The sequence below is a fragment of the Schistocerca serialis genome, chromosome 3, assembly GCF_023864345.2.
Source record: "Schistocerca serialis cubense isolate TAMUIC-IGC-003099 chromosome 3, iqSchSeri2.2, whole genome shotgun sequence".
NCBI lineage: Eukaryota > Metazoa > Arthropoda > Insecta > Orthoptera > Acrididae > Schistocerca > Schistocerca serialis.
The window spans coordinates 1079633021-1079660565 of NC_064640.1; the positions used below are offsets into that span (position 1 = coordinate 1079633021).

At 41.8% G+C, this 27545-nt stretch overlaps 1 protein-coding gene across 2 annotated transcripts in view; it reads right to left on the reverse strand.

Annotated features, from left to right (window-relative positions):
* The window catches only part of LOC126471506 (uncharacterized), a 219733-nt gene that overhangs the window by 5006 nt on the left and 187182 nt on the right, over positions 1-27545 (reverse strand). For both annotated transcript variants that reach the window (XM_050099726.1, XM_050099727.1), the window contains exon 8: positions 8350-9131. The gene's annotated coding sequence lies outside the window, so the exon portion shown is untranslated. The remainder of the gene's footprint in view (positions 1-8349; positions 9132-27545) is intronic.

Below are 27545 nucleotides of genomic sequence, written 5' to 3' on the forward strand. Positions count from 1 at the left end.
CCTCCCTCCTCACGGCCGCGGGTGCCTTCCCTTGGCCGGTTCACCGCCGACGACCTCGTCTGGGTACGGGGATATGGCAGGTGGCCAAAAAGGAGCCCGGGCCGCATCTTACGACACTGTGGCAGACGCCTGTATGAAATCCAGATGGACATGGGTGTTGCAGTGCGTCATTTGGACCAGCTTCGGCCTCGGGTGCCAGCAACGCCTGTTCTGAATGCTGCCACACCACCTTTGGCTCTACCTGATGCTCGGGATCTTGGCATCTCTCAATACTCACAACGCAGCCCTCTCACCGTCATTGCGATGCCAGCACCAGAACGGACGCCACCAGGAGACGTGCCCATGCAGGAACCGGAGGATCATCCTCTGTCAGAGTACAGCTACTCGCCTCCTTCTCCAACGGACGCCGACACATCGCCCACGTCTCCTGTCATTTCAACCCGTTATCATCGGGGACACTTCCGTCCGTACGGGAAGCCTACTCCTCGAGACTTTACGGCGAGTCAAACAACGCCTATGGACGTTAGCCATCTCCAGGACACCTCCATCAAGACCAGTGCAACAATTTCAAAGGGGGGAAAAGTGTTGTGACTCGCCGATTATTCAAAGTGCTGCCGCGCAATTACACATGTCCTCTACGTGCGGTGCTGTCTGCCAGCCATGCAGCAGCTGCGCCACCTAAGCGGCCAGCTGAGCAGCGGCCGCTAGACTGAGACTCAGTGTTGAATCGAATGCCGACTTGTACACAGGTCAACTTACTCAGTGACTTATATGTGTTGTTGTGTTGTTCCTAAATATATGTGTTAAACTTGAAGTTCTAACACTTCTCTTTGGCAGTAATCTTTTATACAATTCTATTCTACTAGAATGATCCTGCAGTTAATGAGGTCCCAAATGTTTCATTGTATCCTCAATTGACTGCTCTCTTTCTTGATTTTAGTTTCAATATTACATTTCTCCCCCCCCCCCTCCCCCTCTCCACCCTCACTCCATCATTTTCTATGCTGATCACTTCTGCTTTGCAGTCAATATTAGAGGTGAAACTGGTGACAGAAGACATGCCGAAAATGTAAGTCTATATGTCTGTCAGTTTAAATATTTAACAATAAAATATGAGCCTAAAGTATGCTTTGTGAGAAAAAGCTATCAGAAACATAATAGTATGTGAAATATCTACCTCTATGTTATTTATATGAAATCAAATAACAACACCAAAACATTTGATGATGAGCACTGTAAACAGAAATTGTAAATGGAAACCACTGAAATTGTAAGGTACCAAAAATGTTGTCTTACACTTGGGACTAAGAGAACTATGTCTACTCTAAGTGACGTTAAAAGGGCAATATCACAGCCCTTGACCATTTGGTACCTCAAAGATTTCCAGTTCTTTGCCCACATTCTCCGCCAACTGAGAACATAAAGGGTGGATTTCACTTCATGGTCTTCTTTCCTGCACTTAGCTTCCAAACATCAACTCTCACATATAATTTAAAATCAACAGTACAGGATGTCAACAGCATAGAAACAAAACCAAATACACACAATTATAATGTTGTTTTCAGACTTAGGCCTGTAAGTTCAATATTATATTCTCTTAGTTTTTTGTTCTTTTCGAGGGTTTTGAATGGATTTAAGAACACTAGAAACACATGATTCTATGCCTTTAGCAAACTCAAGTGGTCCACTTTTAACTAAATTTGAGTTTTCTTTTACACTGAATAAGATGCTGCACATTGTTCCCAATTTATTTCTTGGGTTGGTAGTAAAATATTTAACCAATGGTGGTCCAAAATTTCTATACAGTTATTTTATAGTTTCTGTTTTTAGGACTTTTCCAATTTAGGAACACAATAAGGATCTGTTGAACCACATGCTGAAAACTATAAATTTCTACATCAATTCTTTAAGTCTGAAGACAACATAACCATACCATTAAACAGAGACTCACATTACACAGGACTGAAAGAATATGCACATAAAAACGCACATCACTAAAAATAAAAATAAAATTATATTTATACGCAGGTACTACTCAGGACAGTAAAATGTTATTATAAATGAATCAACCAAAAAGAAGACATCAGGGGTAACATGAGAAACTAAAAAGGTTTTCAGCTAGTGAAGGAGGCAAGTTGAAAGTATATTTTACAACAACAAGCATTTTTGGTTACATTCAAAACATTTGTGGTACATTCAAAACATAAATAAATCATGAAGCTAGTTGTTTATCTCACCATTTTTTCAAGTTGCGTGAAAATTGCACAAAAGTAGGGAACACCATTTGTGCCGTAACAAAGAGCAGAACAGCATTAGATGAAATATAAAATAATCCATTCACTGTTCAATAAAACATATTAGATATTTATGGCAACTGAGTTTAAATTCACACTAACCACAAAAGCAAATCAGAGTAGTTAGAAACAGGATAAGTTTAAGGAAGAAAAGTTGAAGTACAAGATGGAGGAAAGGAAATATGAACAAGCTTTAATATCTGGTACAGTGAGATGTACCCTCTGTCATACTCTTCATAGTGGTTTGCAGAGTGTGGATGAACACTGTTCTGTGTTTTATTTTAATGACAATTATTGTCAGTTTCTTCTTGTTTTGTTTATAAGAAAGGAATGAGGACATCATTAGATCTTTTGAAGAGTACACAACATAAATCACAAAATGTTATTTCTGTATTAGCAAAAAATTGGACTACATTGTATGATAGAGATGAAAAAGAAACCGTGATTAAATTCTTTCTGTGTTAGATTCCTGAACCTGCCGATCTTTGAAAGAGAGAGAGAGAGAGAGAGAGAGAGAGAGAGATAATTGGGGGGGGGGGGGGGGATGGGATTTAATTGTATCCCCCCATGCAGCCGTAGCATTTTGGCATGTCGTACATTGGTCAGATCATCAGTAGCTTGGAGGACTCGTATGTAGGGCATAAGCAACACACACACACACTTAATAATAGTCAAGAAAATTTGCAACCGCAAAATATTGCCTCAGTACAGGTTATAGAATCTAATATACAACACAGATATTTCAATATGCATATCCAGTTACTGGAATAGTGTTATTAAGAAAGCTGTTGAGAGACAGAAGTTTTTGCTTAAAATGTTATAATTTACACCAGATGATGTACAAAATAAACTCCAAATTACTGTAACAACATAGTGCACAAGGCACACATTCATTTTCTAATTACAACAATCATACCCCAAACTATAACAATTAAAATATTGAAGACCAGCATTAAATTTTCCAACTACAACCAATTCCTCCATTTTACAACAGCATAAATGAATGCAGCTCTTTTTCCCCAAATTTCCTGCTTCAGAGTATTACTGTCATAATGAAGTCTTTTAAGAATTAGAGGCACAAACAGATTAATAAATACAAACAAAATCAGGAATATTCAATTTGCTCAAGGCTACCAAATGAAAGAAGAAAGGGGGCTGGGGAGGAGAAAACAAGATCACATAAGAAAGAAATAAACTGCTGATTGTTTGCATCATTCCTAGATTCAAAACCCTAAGCAAAAGAAACGGTGATGGTAGCATTGATTTAAAATCATGTCAGAAAAGACGGCAGCTAATTCTAGGTGATCCTCCATAAAGCCATGGTCTCACGTTGTCAAACCCCTGCAGCATTGTTTGAGGGACAATGATTTGACATTGATTGTTAAGTCAAAAAGGCAATGCATCTTTGACTGAAGAAACAATCAAAAATATATTCTTTTAATGGAATATTTACATTGCAGTGTACTGATCTGAGAAACATACTGAAAAGAAACATGACTATGTTGAGAAATTTTCATTTTGTATTTTCTTATATTTGTAACCGCAGTACATGAAAAAAGTGACACTCGACATTTGAGTTAACTGAAAGATGAAAGATTAGGGTTTCATGCCCTGCCGATCCTTGTCCCCAAACAGGGACAGCCCGCAAACAGAATTCTACCAACCAGCTTGGACTGAAAACATAACACACAAGAATCGTGCCCGTGAGTGTAGATGACACTCGGAATATCACATAACACGGATACCCGAGGATGGTGTCTGTCAGAGCAGATTGCAGATGAAGCATGAAGGCTGAGGGAACAAATTACAGACCTGCTCCATCTGATGATCAGTCTCAAGTAGCACTTTGTAAAAGCAACAACTAATGTCACCGAAATATGCGAGTAAGACAATGATGTCCGACTGTGCAAAGGACAACTCGGGAATTTCAGCAAATTTCTGGAAAAACCTGAAGAATTAAATTGACAGAAACCTGTTCTGGATTGGTAACTTAAAAAATAAAACATTTTCAATCTCTGGACAAGTCACACACAAGAAAGATAATAGGCCTTTAAAAAAGAGGATACCATACAGTGTAAAGCTGAAACATGTAAATTAGTCTGGCCAATATGCTCTACACCTGAGCAAAAGTGTCAATGAAGTGGTGCACCTTTTAGGAACTGTTAAAAAAGTGTCATTTTACATCAATGAACACAGCAATGACAACCTGATCCTAAGAGAAAAGAGCTCATACACACTATTCATTTAAGAATGAACACTTCACCTCAACTTTTCACAGCACAGGACCATCAAAAATTGAAACAATAGAGCAACACAGAGGACGCTACCACACAGCTGGGGGAGGGCACAGAGAGAGAGAGAGAGTTTAATGACCTACTTACTCACTTTTTACTGGCAACAAGATAAGAGTGCAGGTGGTGTCATATCAAAATTGTAGAGAACATGCACGAGAAAAAGTTTTAACAACAGCAAATTAATGTACTTGCTAGTGCTTATTTTTTGGTTTAAATATCTCTCTCAAATTGATTAGGTATTGGAAAAAGAAAGATAAATATTTTGAATTAAGACTTAAAACAGGATGGTACCGGGTACCATACTGGCCTGAATATAAGATACACCATTTCTACAAAAAATCTCCAAAAAAATTAGAGTATACAGCACACCCCATAAAAACTGGGACTTTTATGAATCATAGAAACCTCAACTGTAGTGCTTCTTCTTAAGTTTGAAATGAAACAAAAATATCACTACAGTTTGTAAATCAATTGTTGTGTATGAGGTAGCAATGCAAACATTCTCTTTGTTGATATCCCATTTAGGTAGTGACTACAGAGGGATCCAGAAAAGTGTAGACATTTTCTGATAGTTATTACCTTTGGAACAATGTGTTATATGGCTGCAATTTTGAGTGGTAGCATAAACCACTGTTTTCCCAACAGATCTTGTAGTGTGGGTTTCCAGCAGATGACAATGCAGCACTGAATGAAGTACAACTATTGTTTGACCAATGCAAGGCTTTACTGAAACAACAATTTATTGTATTTGGTATCAATTTTAAGCCGACAATACTGTTTAAAATGTGCACAAGGAAAGGTCCTCCGAACAAGAACATCAACCTCCAGGTTCCAGCACTGCTGTATTGCAACATTTTTCTAGATCATCTCAAGAATCTATGAAGCAGGGTGTATGGGGAAGTGGGATAAGCTGATCAAGTGCATGATAAATTCTGAAGACTGCAAAGTGGAAAGTGTACATTCCAAGATTGTTTCACACTATGAATGAGGACAACTGGAATTGAAGGATGGAGCACTACGAGTGATCTGAAGGCATGCTTCACGAAGATGAATGGTTTGCAGGGAAGGTTATCTGGCCTAATGAGGCACAATTCAACCTGAATGGTAATGTAAACTGCCATAGCTGCGTGTATTGGGCTGCTGAAAATCCTCATGTTCACATGGACAAACATGTTACTTCACTTGGTGTTCATGTGTGGTGTTGTCCGTCATAGTATTGTTTCTCTGACCCATTCTTCTTTGAAGGTACATAAATGGTGAGGTGTATCACATGCTGCAAACATTGATTTTATTAGCCATCCAAGTGGTGTTTGGAAACAAAAGATTTTTACCTACAAGACTGTACTCCACCTCACCACCACAGAGATATCAGATTCTACTTAGATGAAAATCTACCTGGACGACGGATAAGTCGAAGAGGAGCTGTCAAGTGCCCACCAAGGTCACAGGACCTTACAATTCTCGACTTCTACCAATGGGGGAACTCGACAAACAAAGTTTACCAACAGAACCCAGCTACACTGAATGAGATATGAGAGACCATCAAGACATCCTGTGCAGCTACCACACTGGCAACACTGACAGCTGTACTTCAGTCAACAATTCAGCAACATTGATGTTGCTTGGCTGCTAACAGGTGTCACTTTGAACACACAAAATGATCTTCCTCCCATGCAAGAATTTTGACACTATGCCATTTTGTTCCATCAATATTGACTATCAAAGAGAGTCTACAGTTTTCTGGACCCCTCTGTATTACCACTGTCACAGTTTCACTATTTTAGACAATGGGACAGGCATAGTTTTTCCCTAACTAAAGAATATAATTTATTCTTCACCAATGAAGCACAACATTGAGTGAAAATTTTGGAATTCGGTACAGTTACGTTGCAAATTTCAAACTCACAGTTATTCATCTAACAGATGTGCTTTTTAAAGGTATGGTTCAAGAAATGCTGCACATGCAATGCCCGGGATTGTAGCGATGGCACTGTACTTTGGGAGGAGAGTGACAAAAATACTGACAGTGACAAAACAATGAATGTTAGTGAAGTTAAGAGTGTCTTACATGAAAACTGCAATTGAAAGCTTTGTTTTTGTGTGTAATTTATCTACAGTGTACTACAAAAAAAGTGGTTAAGGGTAAATCACATTTTGAAAAGCTTTTGTAAATGGGCAACTTGACAAATTATTTTTAATTAAGTTTCTCTCTTTTTCGAAATTAAAGGTGCAACTTATATTCAGGCCAATTCGATGTGTATACACTCCTGGAAATGGAAAAAGGAACACATTGACACCAGTGTGTCAGACCCATCATACTTGCTTCGGACACTGCGAGATGGCTGTACAAGCAATGATCACACGCACGGCACAGCGGACACACCAGGAACCGCGGTGTTGGCCGTCGAATGGCGCTAGCTGCGCAGCATTTGTGCACCGCCGCCGTCAGTGTCAGCCAGTTTGCCATGGCATACGGAGCTCCATCGCAGTCTTTAACACTGGTAGCATGCCGCGACAGCGTTGACGTGAACCGTATGTGCAGTTGACGGACTTTGAGCGAGGGCGTATAGTGGGCATGCAGGAGGTCGGGTGGACGTACCGCCGAATTGCTCAACACGTGGGGCGTGAGGTCTCCACAGTACATCGATGTTGTCGCCAGTGGTCGGCGGAAGGTGCACGTGCCCGTCGACCTGGGACCGGACCGCAGCGATGCACGGATGCACGCCAAGACCGTAGGATCCTACGCAGTGCCGTAGGGGACCGCACCGCCACTTCCCAGCAAATTAGGGACACTGTTGCTCCTGGGGTATCGGCGAGGACCATTCGCAACCGTCTCCATGAAGCTGGGCTACGGTCCCGCACACCGTTAGGCCGTCTTCCGCTCATGCCCCAACATCGTGCAGCCTGCCTCCAGTGGTGTCGCGACAGGCGTGAATGGAGGGACGAATGGAGACGTGTCGTCTTCAGCGATGAGAGTCGCTTCTGCCTTGGTGCCAATGATGGTCGTATATGTGTTTGGCGCCGTGCAGGTGAGCGCCACAATCAGGACTGCATACGACCGAGGCACACAGGGCCAACACCCGGCATCATGGTGTGGGGAGCGATCTCCTACACTGGCCGTACACCACTGGTGATCGTCGAGGGGACACTGAATAGTGCACGGTACATCCAAACCGTCATCGAACCCATCGTTCTACCATTCCTAGACCGGCAAGGGAACTTGCTGTATCAACAGGACAATGCATGTCCGCATGTATCCCGTGCCACCCAACGTGCTCTAGAAGGTGTAAGTCAACTACCCTGGCCAGCAAGATCTCCGGATCTGTCCCCCATTGAGCATGTTTGGGACTGGATGAAGCGTCGTCTCATGCGGTCTGCACGTCCAGCACGAACGCTGGTCCAACTGAGGCGCCAGGTGGAAATGGCATGGCAAGCCATTCCACAGGACTACATCCAGCATCTCTACGATCGTCTCCATGGGAGAATAGCAGCCTGCATTGCTGCGAAAGGTGGATATACACTGTACTAGTGCCGACATTGTGCATGCTCTGTTGCCTGTGTCTATGTGCCTGTGGTTCTGTCAGTGTGATCATGTGATGTATCTGACCCCAGGAATGTGTCAACAAAGTTTCCACTTCCTGGGACAATGAATTCACGGTGTTCTTATTTCAATTTCCAGGAGTGTATAATTTATGATAACTATGAACAGACTTTGAAATTTGCCTACATCACACCAGGTATACTTAACTTATTTCACTTACCCACACAGATGCTCATGTCAGGTGGAAGTCTCCTCTAGTTCCCCCACTTTTGGCCAGAAGCATTATTTCAGATATCACAATGTCATGACTCACAGCTTTGCACATATCATACACTGTTAAGGCAGACACCGATACAGCAGTGAGAGCTTCCATCTCCACGCCCGTCTGCCCTCTACACTTTGCCGTGCCAGTTATAATCACACAGTTGAGAGCAGAGTCCAGTTCAATGTCCACAGCCACAGAGGATAAAATTATGTTATGACACAGAGGGATAAGGCTGGACGTCTGCTTGGACCCCACAATTCCCGCCAGGCGAGCAATGCTAAGTACGTCACCTTTCTTCAGGCCATTTTCTCGTACGAGTTTCATCAGTTCGGGTCCCACAAAAACCTTTGCTCATGCTGTCACCAGCTTCGAACCCACGTTGACCATTTTCGCCCTGCCGGTCCGGTCAACATGAGTCAGACTTCCGGACTGTGCTCCCAAACTGCAGAAATGGCAAGAGAAGACAGAGGGCTGCGCTCTGTGTGTTTGTCTTGTTAGGAGTCCTGCATTGCACATAATGCTTGGGGTACAGGGAAGCAAAAGAAACTGTTTTCTAGATTCAGTCACTACACTCAAATTATGTGACAACAACTGAAACATCTGTGTATCCGACACAAACAGGGGCGAAATATTGGTTTCTGAGAAGAAGTACTTTTGAAAATCTTGTTTCTGAAGGTTTAACAACTTCCGACTTTGTGCCTTCACGACATCACTACAGCCATCAAGTTCAGTGCCACCTGGAACAAAAATACAAGCTGTAACAAAGAACACTTCATAATCTGAAAATAGGTTAACTACAAAAGAATTTTTAAGCATTCGTGTCGAAACACCCCCGATTAATGCCTTTACTGGATTTTGGGTAATTTACCGAAGCCACCAAACAATTAATTATTATGATATATGACCGTGTGCTTAATGGATGAAAGGCTATTGGTTGTTCTGCTGTGGTTTCAGGAGTATTTCAACCGAATGCGGCTGTTCTGAGACGGAATAGCTAATGATTGAAAGTTTGTCTATTGTCAAGTATCACAAAGGTTGCGATGTACAACTGATATATATTTCCTACTAACACACAAATTCTGAGGCAGTTGCTACCTTTGCCTTACACGTCTAATTGCGGTTATCTCTTTTTATTGATTGCTGATTTTCAGTACTTTGTCACACGCAATGCTGATGGTTAACATTCACAACAATCCTCACTGCAATCCATGGTTGTTGCTGGCCGACGCGGTTGACGTGAAACACGTAATTCGGCACTTGTCACTTTCTGTTTCTTATCACTCGCGAATCGGCATTAGTGAGAGTCAACCCCACGACGATCAGGGGGACGTGCTCACTTGTCATACTCCAGTGAATTTTACCGTTTACAACTCACTCGACCACCATTCTTGCCCGTCTTTTCCGCTCTACTTCTCACTCGACACTCTACCATACTACTGCGCACTCAGCACTAGTCTCACTGCCTACTGCAGCGCTCGACAATCTACTCCTGTTGGCTATCGACCTGGGCATCAGATACTAGCATCAATGTTTGTTGGATCACGGATCCCTTACAGTGTTCAAGACAAGTTCTTTGAACCTTAATGATCTGTGATGATTCTTTTCTTTCCTAAGCTAAGGTCGAAAATCTGGGGAGGGGCGGGAGTCAGCACACCCTGTTCTGGTCACTGCCAGCTTTCTTGACCTCAGAGTCACTACGTCTCACTCCAACAGTTCCTCAATGAGCATCACAAGGCTTGGTGCACCTCGTTCCAGTCCTCCCACCAAGGAAAACCACGGGCAGTACTATGGGTGAGTCACAGCTGAGCAGCTGCCTTCCCCCTGTACCTGCAGTAGCTGCGAGAGGATATTTGTGTTACACATACGCTAAAACTGGCGTAGATGCCACAGGACACTTTTTGGAGTGTCACTAACAAGCACACGCTGCTACACACTTGACAGTGCTAGGTGGCCAAGAGTTCTGGCTCAAAGTTCCTGCAACTGTGGTTGGAACTTCCCCAGTGTGACTCTCCCATTCTTTAATAGGGTATTTCAGTGTCCGGGGCACGTTCACATTGGACAACACTGTCCAGTACAGGCTGCTGTCTTCCACCCGTGCTCTCTTGCACTGAGCATTGCATCTTGCACAAGTGAGTCATAAGGACTCCCCTCTTCTGTATGTACACTAAAAAAGCAAAATTGTCTTTTCAGACGAAAAAGTAAAACTGTCTCATACCCACATTCTATCCTTAAAAGTATCCTTATGTCTGGGAGACGCAGATCCACCGAGCAGATCCCACCCGACGACCCGTAGCAAGACTGCAGCACAAGAGGCAGGAGTGCCATCTGTTCCCTTCGACGTTTCTGTCTTGCTTTGCCACCTATCAGTAAGTGATGAACCAGCTAAATCTGGACTTTGCTGCCACAAATCAAGAAGCAATGGCTCGGAGACAGCATGAGCTCATTGTCCAACTGACGTGTGGACATTGGGCATTGTTCAAGGAAATGCTTGAAAAGTCATATCCCACAAATTCCCAAAATTACACAAAGCAGGAAACTTGTTGAAGCTGTCAAAGCCCTTACCACCGCAGTTCAGGATGCAATAGCAGGTACCATTAAGGTACTTATACCACAAGAATGCTCAAATGGCCCTGCTCCCAGAAATACAGGGGCCAATGTCAATGAGAGATCATCTCGGGAGATACTGGCTGTACAAACAGCATATTAGCAGGCTCCAGGGGATCATACAGGCTAAATTAAAACTTTTAAAACCACAAACTGGGACAATACACTCGCAGGGCTGCACACCACATGACCTGGAGTGTGGCAAATAGCTGTCCACTCCACCAAGAAGAAATACTACACACCAAGTTTACAAATACCTTACAGACCAGCATTCTCCATGGAGGAGAAGCATGAGCTGATGACCAGAACACTAGCAACATCATTCACACTGAATCTGGCTCCTTCCAATCCAGCACTGCTACTTGAAATGGACCAGGAGGTTACACGGCTTGTAACCCAGCCCAAGTGCAATGTAACAATACATACTGCTACACATGAAATTACACAGGTTATTAAGCACAAAACAGCTAGAAAAGCTCCTGGTCCCAATCACTTTCAAAACCGTGTCACCCAGGAGTTCACGAATAAAGCTATAGAGCATCTCACACATATGACGAATACCATTCTACAACATCAACACTTCCCTGTCCTGATGTTCAGGAAGCCAGGGAAATACCACTCCCTACCACAAAATTACGGAGCCATCAGCCTGCTGAGCTCCCTGAATAAGATTGTTGAGAAGATGATTCTCAAACATCTTACTATGCACTGCAACACCAATGACTCACTGAGACTGGAGCAATTTGGATTCAGCAATCACCACTCCACAACACAACAACTCCTCCATGTAGTAGTACATATTACACACACCCCCAACACCAACAAAGCTACAGGAGCGCTGATCCTGGTCTTCAGTCATCAACGGCACAATCGTCTCATTCGCAAACTCTGCACTGCTAGTCTCTCCGACGAGCTCGTACATCTTACACACTCATATCTCACCCACAGAAGCTTCAACACCGACATTCAGGGCAAACAGTCAACACAACACAGTATACAAGTGGGAGTACCCCAAGGCAGCATCCAAGGGCCCCTCTAGTTTAATCTCTACGTCACTGACTTTCCAACTGAACAAAACACAATGGCAACCATCTACGCAGATGACACTACCATCCTAGTGCAAGACTGAAAACCATCAGGCATAATTCGCAACTGCAAACAAAACTGCCTAGCTGGAATGACAGTGTGTTAAAGCAAATGCGACAAGTGTGAAGCAGTTCTGTTCACTGACAAACCATAACAACTGCACAAACATTAAGTGTTCTGGCATACCCACAAGCTCTGGAATGAAAATTAAGATTGCAAGAGCTAAGAAGGCAGTGAACACACCGTCAGCCAATAGCCCACTGGCAAGGACCACACCACGACGGGAGCAGGCCCCTAGACAAAGAGAATATAAGTGCCACTCCTGCCAGCCTCGGCCACTCAGTATTTGGACAGGATTAGGACAGTATACGAACAGGCCTAGCGCTGAATGCTACAATAACAGTTATTAGTGATCCACAAACTGTGTGTCAAACTTGCACGAACATTGTATATAGCAAAGGACTCGCATTTATACTGCATGTCGCCTATTGCTTGCGACACCATTGTAAATTCCAGGTTAAGCATTGTCTAGCTTCTTATTTGTAATAAAAACTATTAATGTTGTTTGCTTGAATTGTTGTATAGCATTTTGAGAATGCAGCATCCTTTAGGCACCCTATACAAGATGAGTGGGCAGGACCCCACATTAAGACTGCAGACAAATAACACTACACACACGCCCAATACGTTTCAGTGTGAAAGTCATATACTTCAGTGACAGGCCAACTGAGCAAATGCAAGGCTCAAACAGTGTTACTCTAAGCTCAACAGGTAAAGCACACTGAATAGGAGGGTATCGAGGTCCGTGTACATGATACTGATTAGACCCATGATGATACATGCAGCTGCAGTCTGGGGTTACGTGGCTCTGACCGCCTGTGCCGCCTACAGGTGATACAGAACGAAGTGCACAACAGTCCACACACACTGTCGACCTTCACAGAGAATACTGCCTTGAAACTCACACACAGATATTCAAAAAACTCACCACACGACTGTACAGGAACTTGAGACACTCTGACAATCACTTCATTCTTAACCTGGGAAACTACGACCACAACCACAGGTGAAAACACAAACGCTGAAAAACACTTCTATCTAGGGACAATTAATCACCTGTTGACAGCACAAGCTCACAGACAAAATAAACACTGGTGAATCCCTGCATTACAGCAAAACTAAATGGCATTGCCAGCTGCAAATATCTAGCTGACCAACTGACAATACGGGAAAGCAGTATTGCACACTAAACATAAACATATCCAACCAAACCTCTTTATGGCCAATTGACCACTCGTATAACGACCTTGGCATGTTACAAGTACAGATGCTGCAGGTGGCCCAGGAGACACTCAGGTGCATAGCCCAGGAGTACCCCTCCTCAATAGGACTGACACTTGTAAAGAGTATTTTAAGCTGCGACAATGGTATCGAGCATCGCACAATACCCAAAACTAACAACAACCTCACCCTTGCAGACAGAAAGAAACTGCTACTGCTCTTACTATCTGTCCAGACTATTGCAGAAGTTCTTTTCCTTTGGTGCTTGCCTCGGCACTTTTCTCCCTCTGCCCTTAAAACTGCTACCTTCTGCTCACTTCTCGACCACTTCTATCACCTCAAAGTGACTGTATAAGTGGGCAATCCTACGGACAACATCATGACCTCACATCCTGTGCACTTCTCAATTGTAACGAAGCTAACGGAGGTGATGATAGAACTTTGGTGATGGTCACCATGTCAGTGTGGGTGTGGAGTAGCTTCGCCCTTTAAAGAAAAAGGCATTACCACGAATTGGACCTGGGTCCTCCACATAGCAGCAAGATATGCTGACCTCTGAGCTGCTCAAATGGACAAGAGAGAATTTAGCATTAATTGCAAAGTTTGCAACCATAACAATCACAATATAAATAATTTCCATAGAGAATATGCATTGAAGCTTAGGGTTAAGAAAACTGTTTTATATTCAGGTGCAACACCCTTTTAACATCTGCCAGCCAACATTAGGAGCAATCTGGAAATCCCCAAATATTCAAAATTAAAGTAAAAAATGTTTTATTAGCCAGTCCATCAATAATTAACCTGGATATGTGAATTTACCTACCTGTCCCACCTCAGATACACAACACACAAACACTTTCTAACAGAAAACCATATTTAGCAATGCAACATATTCTCTAGGAGCAGACAGGAATGGTAGATGGTTTACTCCACAGAGGGAAGCTGGCAGCAGCTTTGGAAAACCTTTTGAAGTGGTGATTCCATCATAATAATAGCCTATGTGCAGGTACAGTTGGTTCTCTACGGAACAGAAACTACTGTACCGGTCCCAACGTGGCATTGACAGCATAAAGGGCATTGCACAGGAAGGAAGTATATGAATTTATCAGAATAAGTTTAGATGACAGTGTCCTGTGTAATATTAAATGCCCATTTAGCATGAAGTATTAAATCAAAATAGTGGCAGAGCAGTTTAAGTAGCAGAGCATTGGCTTTTTTCAAGTAGTTGTTTCTCTGTATATTTATAAAAATAAAATGATGTAGAACTAATCCCCTTGAATAATGATTAATGTGGGCAGATTAGTAGTAGATGAAAATGGTTGTTAGTAGTTCAGTGGCACTTCTCACTTACTCGTTTTACACCCCTGAAGGCTCTCATCGGTGATGGAGCTGTTGGAATATTACATGTGAATGAATGGCTGAACTCGATAATTTTCAAGGTATTCAATATTCTTGTACAGTGCATTCAAAACAAAGTTATATAGAAATGAAGGGGGATGTGTACTTCATAAACTGGCTTGACAACAAGCACACAACGAAGCAGTGTGATGTAGCTTACTCAAGCACCTCAGTTTTGCAGGAGACCCTGAGGCAACAAGTACACACATCATGTTTGCTCACAGTTTTTTATTGCCTGTGCTAGAGCACAGTATGAAATGTATTAATTTTTATGGAGTCAGCTATCCGTCCAATTTCCTTTCTAGAGGTGGAACAAAATGAATAATATTTTTCAAATACAGTGCTTAAAAAAGTTTCACACTGCCCCCACAGCTTGCATACTTTGTTTTTAACCCATTTGTGGGCACATTTTTTGTAGCAGCCCTGTAAAGTTAATTGTTTTGGTATCATTTTTGAAGTATCAACTACATTTAATTTTTGATTATTTTATTTTTGTGATTTAGGAGCAAAAAACTATAGTGGTAAGTATACTTCCCACTGTCTTTAGTAAGCTGTTAAGAGTTACTACTACATGTGAAAAAAAGGAATTTTCTGTTTTTATTTGACTATCTATTTTACAATCCTAGAAACTTCATTTAACACTACTTAAAGAAACGAGCTGAGACAAGTCACAACAGCATATATTGCAGAATGAAACAATGTGTTCTGTTGTAACAAGTGACAACAGCACTGATATCATGACAAACAGACACCAGTTGTTTAGCATATTATCACAAAAGGTCAACCACATCCAGAGGAGGTACAACATTTTCCCAAGAGCAGAGTAAAACAACTAAATTAGTGGTAAGTATGGTCAGTTGGTGGTAAGTATCTTTTCTGCAGTCCAAAAAAGAAATTAATTTTGTGGTAAGTATATTCCCCTTGTATCACGGAAAAATTACTTTGGTAGCAAACATACTTCCCAGTGGCCTTCAAAACAACATTATTTGGTGGCACATATATTTGCAACTGCTTCTGAAAGGAACTACCACTTCTGCATGCTCCTGGCATCCAGTGATAGTCCGCTGCACCAGTTTACTTTCTTTTTGTTATGAAATATAGCTTTTAGTGCTGTGAGAAATATACAGCCCACCAAATAACAGTGTTTTAATGGCTCTAGGAAAATATGCTTTCCATCAAAATAGTTTCTCAAAATGGTTTGGGAAGTACACTTACTGTATTTACCCGAATCTAAGCCGCACTCGAATCTAAGCCGCACCTGAAAAATGAGACTCGAAATCAAGGAAAAAAAATTTTCCCGAATCTAAGCAGCACTTGAAATTTGTGACTCGAAATTTAAGGAGGAGAAACGTCTTAGACCACATCTCCAAACCGAAACAAAGTTGGTCCATTGTAATATGAGACAATTTAGGTCGAATGAATGATGATACAGCTACAGTAGTTTGGTGCGTGTGGTAAACTTAGCAGTTAAGCTTTACCATGTAGTCATTGCTATGCGTCAGGCTCTCCGTCCATATTTATACTAGAGAGCCTTTTTCACGTGCTTCGTCTGGTTTGAATTGATTGCTTATTTTTCTTTTATCTGATAAGTGCCGTTCTCTTTGTTATAGGTGTTTCCGTCACTCCAAGCTCAAAATGCAATATCATACTGTGCCATGCATTGTTTGTCACATTCTGATTATGCGTGTTTACGGCCTGTCGCCACTCGCGGGATGGCTTGCTTTTGCGCACGATACTGCTGCTTACAATTAAAAAAAAAAAAAAGAGAGAGGAATCGTCTCATCAGCAAAACAATGGCAAGAGACTGCTATTTGTTGTTACTTACACTGCTGGTTTCTTTGATAATGTTCAACAAGAACCATATAGTAGACTGCATATGATAGATGTTCCAAACGAAAGTTTAGCCAAAAATTTTCTCCGTTTGAAAATTTTTGCAGACGCCTCTTTAGTGCATTACATTCTGCACAGAAATTAGAACCATCTTAGGTTTAAAAATCTAGTCAGTTGCCATGCTTCATTTCTGACTGTATCACTATTCAGCATAGGAATAATACAAATATAAACATGACATGATATATATATTCTTCCGCGTTTGCTGTTGTCTCACTCTAGTTTCGTAGTTTATTAGGAAGACAGGATTTAAATGAGATAGCAGGAAACACGTAGGAATACATGGCAAAATGTTTACATTCGTATTATTCTTATGGTGAAGAGAATACTGCATGTGATTCACAATTCATAAAAGTTGCTATTAACAACCATCTCTTGTCACAGGTAGGACAAAAATTCAGAACGTAGACTTGGCCATATTGACAAACATCCCAAACAGTCTTCCAGTCGGATTTTCGAAGTACATTGAAAGGCTGCAACATTCAGAGATGAAGAATACGGGATTTGGATTTACTTCATTGGATAAAGTATGAAAATGCAGTGGTCGAAACTCGGGGCAGAGAAAAAAGCTCTGTTTTATTTTAGTTTGTTTACTGACGCATAGGTTTTGGCACCAGTATTTATCTTTGTGCCTGAAAAGCATGCCTGTGTAGTGCTACATATATTCGACGGCAGAAGTTAGTTGCGGCGGCACCTACCAACATTTTTCAGAACTTCCGCTTACTTTGCACTTGATTCTAAGCCGCAGGTGGTGTTTTGGATTACAAAAACCGGAAAAAAGTGCAGCTTAGATTCGAGTAAATACGGTATTACTCAATTATGTCTTTTGTGAATCTCGGGAAGCATACTTGCCAACCACTTAGTGGTTTTACAAAGCTTTTGGGAATATATATTACCATCTGTAGATGTACCTGCTATCTTGTGATAGCACACTTTACCAGATGCATAAAAATTGCTGCAACAAACAGTTTTTGTTTATTGTCAGATCACTGCTATCATCACTTGTGTAGTTGGAAAAAAAAATTGCCTCATTTTCACAGAGGAAAATAGCAGCTCACAAAAGGGCTCTAGGAGAAATACACTACCACTACAGTTTTTGTCCTAAACCACAAAAATAAAATTACAAAAATAAATAAATAAACAAACTGATCACATGTCCAATATAACATTAAAAAATTTGACTTTGCAAAGGGATTAAAGCGTTGATGCTTAGAGACTGCCCAAGCACTGTTACTTTACAGTCAGCATGTTTGTCAGCATGGAAAGTTACCACACAATTGGCAAACACTACAGCGGCGTCATATGAACATTCCACAGCCTTTGCAGTAACAAAATGTTAAAAATCAGCACTACAGAGATTGCTCAGAGCCAACAACAACTGACGACTGCTAACTTCAAATTATAGCTGACAGGTAGTACCTCGGGAACTTACTGTAACTGCACTGTGACTTTTTTTGCAGATAATGGGGAGAGCTGTGTTGACTCACACGGTACACAACCATCTCGACACATTCAGTGGGGTCTCTAGGTGTCCATTATGTACTACAGTACAAACCCCCGGGGAATGTAGTGCACAAAGAATTGTGGTGTACTTGGAAACCGGTGGATGGAAAGCGACATTCTTTTTGAAGAGCACTAGTGAGAAAATTTAGAGAAATGGCTGTTGACGCTGACTGCAGAACAATCTACTGCGACTAATGTACATTCCATGTAAGGGCCATGAAGACAAGTTTACAGAGATTAGGGCTCATTCAGAGGCATATAGACAAGTCATTTTGCCCTCACTCTGTTTGTGGTGCAACAGGAAAGGAAATTACTAGTGGTGATACAGAGTGTCCTCCAGCGGAACTTGGATCAGTGGTATTGTATTCCTTTCACAATATGTGAAGCATTTCTTTGATACCTGATGATCCTTGTAGAAGGGTGCGGAAATGGCCAGGTACCAATGAATGTCTCAAGTGTGAAGACCCACAGATTCAGAACATAGTTGAGTCAGTCTGGTTTTGGTCTGGTGTCACCTATGGATATCAAATGCCTCTAATAACTAGTAAGTATAATTTGAGAGCTGTGCAGTATCAGAACTGAATCCTCCAACCTACTGTCTAGCCAACATAATGTCAAAATTTCAGCAATGGGTCTCTCGACAAATAGTGCACTATGGCATAGGTCCTGTTCTTAGCATGCATTTATTGTAATTTCCTGCTTAATGCAAAGTCCTAAGCAATTGGAAAAAAGCACGGTAATTCCTGTATATAAGAAGAGTAAAACAACGGACCCACATCATTACAAACCAATATCCTTCTGCTTCTGTTCACAAATCAGCACAGATTTAGAAATCATCATTCGTGTGAAACTCGACTTGCCCCTTTCTCACAAGATATCCTGCAAATCACGGATGAAGGGAATAGGCAGATACCACATTGTTATTTCCAGAACGTGTTTGCCACAGTGCGCCACTGCAGACTGTTGATGAAGGTCTGAAATTACAGATTAGGTTTCAAGATATGTGAATGGCTCGAGATGACTTCTCGTGTAGTAGAAGCCAGAATGTCGTCCTTGATGGTGAGTGTTCATCAGAGGCAGGGGTATTGGGGTTATTCTCAGGAGTGCCCCGGGGAAGTATGATAGGATCACTCTCATTCTCTATACAGGGTGTTACAAAAAGGTACAGCCAAAATTTAAGGAAACATTCCTCACACACAAATAAAGAAAATACGTTATGTGGACATGTGTCCGGAAATGCTTAATTTCCATGTTAGAGCTCATTTTAGTTTCGTCAGTATGTACTGTACTTCCTCGATTCACCGCCAGTTGGCCCAATTGAAGGAAGGTAATGTTGACTTCGGTGCTAGTGCTGACATGCGACTCATTGCTCTACAGTAATAGCATCAAGCACATCAATACGTAGCATCAACAGGTTAGTGTTCGTCAGGAACGTGGTTTTGCAGTCAGTGCAATGTTTACAAATGCAGAGTTGGCAGATGCCCATTTGATGTATGGATTAGCACTGGGCAATAGCCATGGCGCGGTACGTTTGTATCGAGACAAATTTCCAGAACGAAGGTGTCCCGACAGGAAGACGTTCGAAGAAATTGATTGGCGTCTTAGGGAGCACGGAACATTCCAACCTATGACTAAGCGACTGGGGAAGACCTAGAACGACAAGGACAGCTGCAATGGACGAGGCAATTCTTCGTGCAGTTGACGATAACCCTAATGTCAGTGTCAGAGAAGTTACTGCTGTACAAGGTAACGTTGACCACGTCACTGTATGGAGAGTGCTACAGGAGAACCAGTTGTTTCCGTGCCATGTACAGCGTGTGCAGGCACTATCAGCAGCTGATTGGCCTCCACGGGTACACTTGTGCGAATGGTTCTCCAACATTGTGTCAATCCTCATTTCAGTGCAAATGTTCTCTTTACGGATAAGGTTTCATTCCAACATGATCAAATTGTAAATTCTCACAGTCAACTTGAGTGGGCTGACGAGAATCTGCACGCAATTGTGCAATCACGTCATCGACACATATTTTCTGTGAACGTTTGGGCGGGCATTGTTGGTGATGTCTTGATTGGGCCCCATGTTCTTCCACCTACGCTCTATGGAGCATGTTATCATGATTTCATACCTGTGCTGCTAGAACATGTGCCTTTACAAGTACAACACAACATGTGGTTCATGCACGATGGAGCTCCTGCACATTTCAGTCAAAGTGTTCGTATGCTTCTCAACAACAGATTCGGTGACCAATGTATTGGTAGAGGCAGACCAATACCATGGCCTCCACACACCCCCAACCTCAACCCTCCTGACTTTCATTTATGGGGGCATTTGAATACTATTGTCTATGCAACCCCGGTACCAAATGTAGAGACTCTTCGTGCTCATATTGTGGACGGCTGTGATACAATACGCCATTCTCCAGGGCTGCATCAGCGCATCAGGGATTCCATGCGACGGAGGGTGGATGCATGTATCCTCACTAACGGAGGACATTTTGAACATTTCCTGTAACAAAGTGTTTGAAGTCATGCTGGTACATTCTGTTGCTGTGTGTTTCCATTCCATGATTAATGTGATTTGAAGAAAAGTAATAAAATAAGCTCTAACATGGAAAGTAAGCATTTTCGGACACATGTCCACATAACATATTTTCTTTCTTTGTGTGTGAGGAATGTTTCCTGAAAGTTTGGCTGTACCTTTTTGTAACATCCTGTTTAGACTGGTGGTCCAAAACATTATGACCTGCTTAATAGCTTGTTTGTCCATCGTTGGGACAAAATACATCACTGATTCTGCATATCAGGGATCAGACAGCTTGTTGTTAGGTTTGAGGAGGTATGAAGCATTAGATGTCTACACACAGGTCTTGTAATTCACGTAAATAACATATCACTGATTTGCATACGTGGTAAAGATGCTCGATAGCGATCCAGATGGGTTCTTTTGGTTTACATCAGGCAAATTTGGCCACCAAGACATCAACATGACGTCACTATAATGCTTTTCAAACCTCTGTAGCATGATTCTGGCTCTGAGACACAGACATTTACACTGCTGAAAGATGACATTGCTGACGGGGAAGACATCAAGCATGAAGGGAAATAGGTGATTCACAGCTGTCAGCATGTCTTCGATTACTACATGCAAGTGCAGGAGAATGTCTCCCAAGCATAATGCTGCTCCCACCAGCCGGCATACATGGTGTGCTGCACATTTGGAGCTGCCATTCACCTCAATGATGGTTTTTGTGGAGACACCTAGCAATCTAGTGTAGCAAAAATGGGATTCACCCAAAAAGCCAACATTTCCATTGATTGATGGTTTAATCCGAATGGTCCTGTGCCCACTGCAATCACAACTGATGATGTTGTTGGGTAGACATATGAACATGTAGGAGTGGTCTGCTGCGGAGCTCCGTGTTCCAGAATTTACAATGAACAGTGTGCTATGGAACACTTGTGCGTGCACCAGCATTGTGCTCTTTCAGCAGAGTTGCTACAAATCACCATCTATCCACATTGCAGCCAGACATGCCTCCAAACCCCAAGTACTGTGAAGAGTCATGGATGTCTAACTATTTAGCACCTAGTGATAGATAGCTCATGAACATTTGACCAGCACTGCCGCTTTTGAGATGTGTGTCACAGGCTCAGCATAATAATAATCTGCCATTTATCAAAATCACTTATCTCAACTGATTTCCCCATTTGCAGCCCATATCTTCCCTAAAGTGAGCCCCCATCTGTGTCTGCTCTATTTACATATTTTTGTTACTGCATCACATGCCCGCAATGCCACCAGGCAGCATCCAACTCGCAGTGGGCAGTGGTCATAATGTTTTGGCTAATAAGTGTACATTAAGGATCTGACAGCCAACGTGGCCAGCACTATGTGGCTGTTTGCTGATGACGCTATTGTGTATGAGCAAATGACGCCATTGAGTGACTATAGGAGGATATAAGATGACTTAGACAAAATTTGTGATTGATGAGATGAATGGAAGCTTACTGTAAATATTACAAAAATGTAGGTTAATGCAGATGAGAAGGAAAAAAAAATCCCATGATGTTTGAATACAGCATCAGTAGTATGCTGCTTGACAGTCATGTCAATTAAATACCTAGGCATAATGTTCCAAAGCAGTAAGACATGAAACAAGCAAATTTGGTTGTAGGGAAGGCAAATGGCCAAATTGGTTTATTGCAAGAATTTTAGGAAAGTGTAGCTTATCTGTAAAGGACGCAACACAAGTGTGACCCATTCTTTAGCATTGCTTGAGTGTTTGGGATCTGCATGACATTGGATTAAAGGAAGACATTGAACCAATTCAGAGATTTGTCACCAGTAAGTTTGACTAGCACATAAGTATTATAGAGATGCTTCAGGAACTCAAATAGGAACCCCTGGAGGGAAGATGATATTCTTTTCACAAAACACCATTAAACTATTTAGGTACCTCGTACTTGAAGCTGACTTTAGGTCGATCCTACAGCGACCAATTTACAATTCACGTAAAGGCCACAAAGACAAGAGAAATTAGGGCTTGTAGAGAGGCATATAGACTATAATTTTTCCTAGCACTATTTGTCAGTGGAACAGGGCAAGAAATTACTAAGGTGGCTTGTGGGGTATGTACGTGATTTTAATCGGCATGATAGATACATTTTTGTACATGTTTACTTTCAAGGAACTTTGTTGTGCTGTTCTTTTTTAATAAAAACAAATACGAAGCTCGTGCTTATTCACTCCATTTCTGGCTGATGAAAGTATCTATTGTAATTATCATCTTTCTCATGTTCCCAGTACCTCGGAAACACTCTGTCAATTGTATTTCTTTTTATTTGGCATTTATGGCGTGGACATCTTGGAATTCACGAGCATCTATTCTGTTATCAGAAACATTACATTCTCTTCAGACCATTCTGCTGCTCAAAGATCTTGAGTTGAAGACAAAAGTTCACTAATGAAACACCAGAATTTAGCTCTTTCTCTCCTGCTCTCACCAATGCAGAGATGATGGAGACTCCGTTTGACAGTTCATCGAAAGACTGATAATGGGCAGAACATGAGTGAACACCTGTCAATGCTAACCATATGCAACATAATGGTGTCTGCTTGTGCTCAGCTACTGTTCAGAGCCACAGAGAATTCTTGTTCATTTGTGTCCGCTCCAGTGAAAAATGAGTTTCAGACCTGCAGTCCAGTCTTTTAAGTTTAGCAGGCAGATGGATCGGTCATGTTTTGGGCCAGTATGGTATACAGATGTCTGACAAATCTCATTTCTAGTGAGGCTATTTGAGGGCTGTGCAATTTGATGACAGGATCCTCGAACCTACTGTCCTGTCATATAGTCAACATTTGGATGATCATTGGTTGTGTTTCAAGATGACAATGCACAAGTACACCATGGGATACGAATGATGGAGGAAATCAAAGTCAAAATGAGGGCAGCTCAGTCTGTATTATTGTAATATATTAGGAGAGAGAGAGTCACGGACATGATATGCGAGTTGAGATGGTAATCACAAAAAGAAATACTTTTTTGCTGTGGCAAGATCTTTTCACAAAATTCCAGTCTCCAACTTCATCCTCCAAATACACAAACATTTTCATTTTCATAGCACTCACCTTCATAGGGAAAAATGATCGTTATAATAAAACACAACAAATCAGAGATCACACAGAGCAATTTAAGTGTTCCTTTTCCCCACACATTGTTCAAGAGTGGAACAGTAGAGAAACAGTATGAAAGTGGTTTGATAAATCCTCTGTCAGGCACTGAGTTGTGAAATGCAGAGTAGTCGTATAGATGCAGACATTTCATATCCCATAAGCACGGTGTTTGTGGTGGTCTAGTGGGTAGCGCACTAGACTCCAATCAGGTGGTCCTGGGCTCGATTACCCATAAAACATAAAAGGTGGGGATTTTTCCTTGTTCCAGTGACTGCAGGATGGCCCCAGGTGACACCAACCTGCTATCAGATGACTCCTGGGGATGTTTCCCAGGGGTAAAACGAAGCTGGGGCGATAGGACATAACCCTCTCCCTCCTAGTTCCACGGTGAACAAAGGCTGCACCCTACCTGCTGTCAGGACAACATCCCAGTCACTGCCTGCCATCATAGACCTTACTTTAACATTTATGTTGTATGCGTCTGAAAAATTACTTTAACACAGAACAAATACGGAAATGAACAAGACCAGAATAATTAACATATTCTGTTGGATTTTCTGTTGCGGCTATATCATAAATTAAACAACAACAGAAAGACATCTTCAATCAATTTTCTAAAATTTATGACATAAAAATATTGTATAAATCATTAAAACTCTACTGTACTCCATCGAAATTGTAATACCCCTGGGTAGATGCCAACGTTAGCATGCAGCTAGAGCCAGTGTTGACATGGTTTTTAGGCTATTGTCCACATCCGACTAGATGAATAGCAGACTGGTATGCACACCCCACATCAGTTACATGATCCTCAAACATTTTGAAAACATTCTCACACTTTCACACACGATAATATTAGATACATACAGATACAGGGTACATAACTTTCATCCTGGTGTGGGTTGGAAGGGGGGAGGGGAGGGGGGGAGGTGGCATGGAAAGGGCATCTGGCCACAATTTACCACTAATACTGCCAAATCCACATTAACATGCTGAGACTGTGATAGCAGGGGATAAAGTCTAAGAAAAAGAAAAAGTAAAATGTATCAAAGTTGTGAGGTAAAAGTCTGTGCCCACTGCCAGAAGAAAATTCACTCCAGATTTAATGTTGCAACAGTGCATATGGAGTACATGAAATGATCACATTTACAGATCAATACTGCAAATGCTTCTCAGCTAGCATGTATCGACCCGTGCCAAAACACACACATTAGTATGTCGTGTAGCCCTCACTGGTGACAATGCAGGCACTGACTATGGCATTCAGTCGATAGTACAGATGGCAAAAACTGTCCTGAGATAAATTATGTCACACATGCTCAATCTGTTCACATAGTTATGTAAGAGTTGTTGGTTGACAAGTTGCACGAGTCACTTCTCATCCCATGTTCCCACATGTGCTCGGTTGGAGACAAACTCATAGAACATGCTGGCCCGGGAAGTCACTGCTCATCTTTCGGAGAACACTGAGATTCGTGGGCAGCGTGTGGGTCAGCACCATACTGTTGGAACAGTACATTACCTTCCAGTTGCAAGAATGCAAAAATAACAGGTGTAACATCATTCTGCATGTACCAAGTGCAGAAACACCACAGACGAATGAGAGTTGTAGTTTATCGCACCCCAGACCATAAGGCGTGGGGTGGGGCCACTGTATCTTGGACGAATGCACTCTACAAGAGAGTGCTCACCAGATTTATGTCATTTGCTGATATGACCATCACTTGTGTGCGAGCAGAATCTGCTTTCATCACTTACGACCATGGCGTGCCATGCCATCCTCAAAGAGATCCTCTGATGGCACCACTCGAGCCATGCATGTCAGTGCTGAGGCACGATTGGAAGACGGGATAGATGTGTGCACGTCCGTAACGCAACTGGCAATAACTGCTTTGCAACAGTTTGTGTTGACACATCTGGGGCTCACAAGACCTTTTATCTGTGCTGTGGTAGCCGTACGATCTGCAACTGCTGCCCTTTCAGTACAACAATCCTAGTGAGCATCTGTGCTGTGTGGATGTCCAGAACCTCAACTACGTGTGTGAGAATGTTCACGTGACTACTGATACTAGCAACGTTGCATAACTGACGCAGCATGTCCAACTTGTGTGGCAATTCCCCCGAAAGGACCATCCTGCCACTCGGAAGCCCACAATTTGACCCCTTTTTAAACTCACTCGTTGGCTATAAGAATCACGAGTGTGCCTTCCTGGCATGGTTGCCTGCTTGCTTCACATGTCTGCATCACACTGGCTGTGAGCATTTCCTATTAAAGGGTAGACACATATAGCACTCTGATAGCTATGCCATTACACTATCTGTTGGCGGATGACACTGAAACCATTGCCAGTACATCTACTATTCCCAGGTGACATGTGTTGTCATCAGAACAAAATTGACATTGTATTTCCAGTTGTACAATATAAGCTGTATAAGCAGAAACATGTTACTAAAAAGATACTAGCCTTACATTATTCTTGCACATTATCATTATCTTTGATGTTAATAGGACCAGAAACATGAAAAATGCAATATCGAAAGTGAAGTTCATGGGAGAGATCTATGAACCGTTCAAAGTAAAGACAGGAGTGAGGCATGAGGATGGCCATCACCTACTCTATTTAACTCAGTTTTGGAGAAAATAATCAGGACATGCGACAAAAGAGACAGATGGGTGAAGACTGAACCGTTGCCCTCCAAGTGCCGTGCCAAACAAAGATTGCACTCTACGTGTAGTCAGATCATGTCACACACCACACCATGGCTTGCGGAATATATATGCACATGTAGATAAAATGTCTGGCCTTTGCTGATAATATAGCCATAATAACAAATAACGGAAAAGAAGACAAAAAAGCTCTACAAACTCTTTATCAAATCTCAATCAATATGGGACTACAAATCTCACATGAAAAAAACTTGTACATTGACACAATGTAAAGAGACAGACACCCACTGGTAACAAAGTATGGAAAGATATCACATGAACAAAGTTTCCAGTGCCTGGAAGAGATTACACAGAAAATAAGACTGAACTCAACATCCAATGAAAAAAGAATCACAAAACTACATAAGGTATTCAGACTTATATGGAACAATTATAACAAAACAAGTTTTTCCATCAATGCCAAATTAAGACACTGTAGTACAGTAGTTAACACAGGCCTTGTACACCTCAGAACAACAGCAATGAAGGGAAGAACAAAAATCAAAGAGATGGAAAAACAGAAGGAAAGATCTACAGGCCAGTTCAGAGAGAAGGGATCTGGATAAACATATTGACAAAAGAACTGTATAAATACAAACAGAGGATTAAAAACAACACCAGGTAAAGAAGGACAAGGTTCTAGAGACACATACAAATTATGCACAAAAACAGACTTACCAAGAATTTTTTTTATATAGTTATGGCCAATAAAGTGAAAACCAACTGGGTATAGGAAACCATGGAGGACCTCAAGAAACAAAACATCTCCACAGAAGACATCACAGACAGGAAAAAATACAGAGTAAAAAACTGGAAAACAGAAATTTCAGCAGATATTGAAAGAGAAGAAAACGGGGAACGACGGTACAGAAGAGAGGAAGAGGAATCACAATGAATATATGAGAAGTTTTTGAAAGACAAATGAAAGAGACAGAAAAAAAGCCTTGAAAATTGATGGTGCTTTACTGCTCTCCTCAAGGGGGTATTAATTAACAATAATTCAATATA